The 5341-nt window shown below is 41.5% G+C and overlaps 1 non-coding gene across 1 annotated transcript; it reads right to left on the reverse strand.

The window, feature by feature from the left end:
* Window positions 1–3299: 3299 nt before the first annotated feature.
* Window positions 3300–3406, reverse strand: LOC148555724 (small nucleolar RNA R71). Its single transcript, XR_015887543.1, has one exon. It is a non-coding gene; the product is annotated as a small nucleolar RNA R71 (small nucleolar RNA).
* Between the last annotated feature and the right edge of the window lie 1935 nt (window positions 3407–5341).

Below are 5341 nucleotides of genomic sequence, written 5' to 3' on the forward strand. Positions count from 1 at the left end.
TTTGGGATGACTTTCAGGTTCCCCGGTAACGGCGCCAATGTTCTGAGGGTTACCTGAAACTGGAGGTCGATCTCGGATGAGATCTTCTGTACTGGTCGGAGATGACGTGTCTGGCTGGCTGGTGGCGGCCGGAGCTGTTGTGTTGATGCCAGGGCATCTTGGCCAGTTTCACTGACCTTTTCTTTACTGTTTTTAGGTTAGTTTCATGCATTTCCTTAGGAAATAAGCTAGTTTTGGGTAGATATTCACTTACACCTTGATTCAAGCATACATTGTGCATTTTACATTATTTCATGAGGATTTTGCATGAGTTTAGTGACAAATTGTATGTTGCATTACCCATGACTTGGACTATAACTTTGATGCACTCTATTGCTTGATTTCAGGACCAAAGGAAGCAAGGAATGGGAGGTAACTTGCAAAGTTAATGAGAAAAGTGATTGCCAATAACGCTATCGAAGCCATCATTGACCACGTTAAGAGTCACGTTAACTAAGTTAACGTGAACTCTAATGTGGAGAAGGGAAGTTGAGCCAACGTTAGTGACACTTAACATTGTCACTAACGTTGGCAAATGCTCATAAGTGGCCACGTTAGAGTCCACGTTAACCTAGTTAACGTGGCCTCTAACGTTAAAAAGGGGAAGAAACGCCAACGTTAGTGACATTCAACATTGTCACTAACGTTGGCCTAAGGAGAAATATACCACGTTAACTCCCACGTTAACTTGGTTAACGTGGGAGCTAACGTAAGAAGCAAGAGTGGTCGACAACGTTAGTGACACCCAACATTGTCACTAATGTTGGAAGCAACCACACAACCCCCCAAGGAGCCACGTTAACCTCCACGTTAACTTAGTTAACGTGGAAGCTAACGTTGATGAGTGAAAGAATGGCCAACATTAGTGACACTCAACATTGTCACTAACGTTGGGGATGGCTAAGCATGGCCACGTTAACCTAGTTAACATGGACTCTAACGTGAGACATAAGGGCACCTTGGAACGTTAGTGACAATGTTGAGTGTCACTAATGTTCTCGAAGGATAGCAAGCCCACGTTAAAGAGCCACGTTAACTAAGTTAACGTGAGCTCTAACATGGGAACAAAGGGGGCTTTTCAAAGTTATTGGGAATGTTAAGTCTCAATAACGTGTGGGAAAGACTTAGAGGCAACGTTAGTGGCAATGTTTGTGCCACTAACGTTGAAGTTAACGTAGCTTTTACTTGGGAATGTTAGTAAGAAAGTTGATTGTCACTAACATTCTCGAGCTCATATTTTCACTAAACGTTAACACCCCTAACGTCCTGAGCTAAAGTCTCTGCCCACTTCACACTTTCTCTCTGTAAGTAAAGCCAAGCCCAAATGAAGAAGAGAACTGTTTCAAACTCAAGATCCAAAGGCCCAAGACTTGAAGAGCCAACTAGAAGCTGAGAGAAGTAGTATATATAGGAGTTGCTTTGAATTGTTGAGGGAGTTCTGGAAGTTGGAAAAAGAGAACTACTCTCTGTATTTTACCTTCTCTGCAATTTCTAGTTTTATGATGTATTCTCCATCTTTGTTTTCATTTTTTCTAGAGCTATGAACAACTAAACCCCTTTCATTGGGTTAGGGAGCTCTGTTGTAATTTGATGGATCAATACTAATTTTCATTATTCTTCTTCTATCTTTTCTCTTGATTTTACTTGAAAGCTTTCGATCTTCATCCAATTGAGTAGTTATCTTGGAAAAGAAGCTATTCAAACTTGGATCTCTTCTGAACCTTGAAAGAGGAATAAAGAGATCAAGCTAGAAATGCTTTCTCATGCTGGACCAAATTGGGTTTGGATGGGTATGTGACTATAACCCTCTCAATACTTGGTTTGGGAAATGCATGTGGTATAATCAGTGACCATACTTCATCTCTTCTCATGAGCAATTGACCAAGGAATTGGCTATTGATCAAGATTTGAGAGATTGAATTGCAAGAAATTATAATTCAATCAATTAAGATTGACAAGGAGATCAATGAGTGCATTGATTGAGGAAGAGATGAAAATGAACTTGATCCGGAGAATTGCAACATCTCCTAAGCCCAATGAACTCCCTATCTCTGATGTTACCCATTCTCTTTAATTTCTGCCATTTACTTTTATGAGAAAATCCCCCATTCCCATTTATAATTTTGCAATTTATTTTCAGTCATTTACTTCCAGTCCTTTAATTCTAGCATTTACTTTTCTGTTATTTACATTCCCGCCATTTTATTTTCTGCAAATCTCAACCCAAATTCTGGATTTGCTCAACTAGAACATTCTTCTAATTAAAGTTGCTTGATCAATCAATCCCTGTGGGATTCGACCTCACTCTATTGTGAGTTTTTACTTGACGACAAATTCGATACACTTGCCAAAGGAAATTTGTTGAGAGACAGTTTCCACACACATCAAGTTTACGGCGCCGTTGCCGGGGATTGATTGTGCATCAACAATGATTAGATTGGAGGATAACTAGATTGAGCATTTTATTTTTGTTTGATTTAAATTTCTGTTTTAGTCATTTACTTTCTGTTTTAGATAACTTCTTCCCTTCCCCCTTACTTTTTCTTTGTTATTTACTATTCATCTCACTAACCCACTAACTGTTTAATATATTGCATCACTCACAATAACAGTAATTCTGACAGATATACTTTCTGCACCTATCTTTTCTTGCTTGCACTTGATGGTTGTATGACAGGGAGAAGAAGCGAGGCTTCAACTTCCTTCGATTCTGAACCTGAGAGGACCTTCCTTAGATTGAGGAGGGAGGGCAAGAGGAAAGAAAGTGGTTGGTGCTGAGGAAGAAGAGGAATTCTTTGAACCAAACATGGAATATAACATGGAAAACCATCATGAAGAAGAGGATCACAACCATGGGGGAGGAGGTGGAGCAAATAATGCTAGGGAGGATAGAAGAGTTTTGGGCTCTTACATCAATCCAAACCCAGGAAATTGTGGAAGTAGCATCCAAAAGCCAACAATCCATGCCAACAACTTTGAGCTTAAACCACAGCTCATCACCCTTGTTCAGAATAAACTGTTCGTTTGGAGGAGGTGTCCAAGAAGACCCCAATCAACATTTGACCACCTTCCTGAGAATATGTGACACAGTGAAGTCTAATGGTGTTCATCCTAACGCCTATAGACTGCTCTTATTTCCATTCTCACTCAGGGACAAGGCAGCCAAGTGGCTGGAATCTTTCCCAAGGGAAAACTTGACAACTTGGGAAGACGTGGTAAATAAATTCTTAGCAAGATTTTACCCTCCTTAACGAATCAATAGGCTGAGAGCTGAGGTTCAAACTTTCAGGCAACAAGATGGTGAGACTCTATATGAAGCATGGGAGAGGTTTAAAGACCTCACAAGGAGGTGCCCACCAGATATGTTCAACGAATGGGTTCAGCTGCACATTTTCTATGAAGGGCTCTCTTATGAGTCAAAGAAGGCGGTAGACCATTCAACCGGAGGATCTTTGAACAAGAAGAAGACTATTGAGGAAGCCATAGATGTTATTGAAATAGTAGCAGAGAACGACTACTTCTATGCTTCCGAAAGAGGGAACACAAGAGGAGTAATGGAGCTAAACAATGTAGATGCTCTGTTGGCCCAAAACAAGCTCATTACCCAGCAGCTAGCTGACCTCACCAAGAAGATGGAGATGAACCAAGTAGCAGCAATCTCAACTTCATCAACAACCCAAGAAGGAGTGAATAAAGAAGCAGAGGGTAGTCAGGAGCAAGCCAACTACATTGGGAATTCACCAAGGAAAAACTATGATCCATACTCCAAGACCTACAACCCTGGATGGAGAAACCACCCAAACTTTGGGTGGGGAAGTGAGCAAGATCGAAACCAAGACCAGAGACATTACAACTCTAACAACAATGCAGCTCACCAGCATTTCACACAGAGGACATCTCAACACCCCCACAACAATACTTCTCCACACGCTTATCAAAACCAAAACAGCACATCTGCTCTGAATCACCCATCAATTGATGACAAGCTCTCTAAGATTGAAGCCTTACTTGAAGGAATATGCCAAGAGATTCAAGAAAATAAGGTGTTCAAAGAGGAGGTACGAGCCAATATTAAGAACCAGGGAGAGACCATTAGGAAGCTGGAATTCCAGGTGGGATATTTAGCTGAGAAGATTCCCAAACCTACTGACAGCTTCCCAAGTGACACGGAGAAAAACCCCAAAGGAGAAGCAAAGAAAGTAAGATGGGAAGATTGCAAAATGGTCACTACAAGTGATCAAGAGACTGAAGACAAGCAAGGCAAACTTTTCGAACAACCTGAAGACAACTCAACAAAGGAGGAGGATAGAGATCACCAAGAACCAGAAATCTCACAACAAGAGCTGCTGAAGCTCTATGCACCCTTCCCTCAACTGCTCAATGGTGCTGTGAGAAAGAGAATATACTCAAGGTTCCTAGACTTGTTTGCATCTCTGCATGTAAACATACCATTCATCAAGGCAATTCAACAAATGCCTGCATTCATCAAGTATATGAAGGAACTTCTTCCCAGGAAAAGCTCACTCAAAGGAGGCCAGACTATAGTGATGAACAAGGAATGTAGTGCCCTTATTCAACCTGAGTTGCCTACGAAAAGAAGAGACCCAGGGAGTTTTCACATCCCTTGTGCCATAGGTGAAACTATGTTCGATAGAGCACTATGTGATTTGGGGGCCAGCATCAACTTACTGCCCTTATCCCTGGTGAAGAGGCTGCAGATCAATGAGATAATGCCCACAGATGTAATCATCAGAATGGCTGATAAAACTCAAAAGCAAGCAATAGGAGTGGTGGAAAATGTGTTGCTAAAGGTTGGGAAATACTTCCTCCCAACAGACTTTGTCATCCTGGACATGGAAGAGAGTCACACTCACCCAATCATATTGGGAAGACCATTCCTAGCTACGGCCAGAGCACTTATCGATGTATAGAAAGGGAAGCTAATATTGAGAATCCATGATGAACGACTCAGCTTCAATGTTTTCAAACTCTCACAAGAAACAGATCAAGAGGACAAGGAACTAAGCACAATTGATAATGAGACACTGAAGGAGGAGACAAGCACTGAAGCACAGCCAGTTCATTCTGAGATCCCCTTAATTAATAAACAAGGAAAACAGCAATTGCCACAGCTTAAGGAAAAATTGGAGGAACCTAATCCTCTAGAGGCAGGTAAAGACAGCATCACAACTCCTTTAGAAAAAGAGGTCACCAAGGGGAAGGCAACCTCAAAAGAAACAAAGAAGAAGGTACCAAGGAGGTGGAGGAACAAGAAAATCCCTACGGAAGACTTCTCTCCAGG

This window comes from Arachis ipaensis, chromosome B6, assembly GCF_059453495.1.
Source record: "Arachis ipaensis isolate K30076 ecotype BB chromosome B6, ASM5945349v1, whole genome shotgun sequence".
Taxonomy (NCBI): Eukaryota; Viridiplantae; Streptophyta; class Magnoliopsida; order Fabales; family Fabaceae; genus Arachis; species Arachis ipaensis.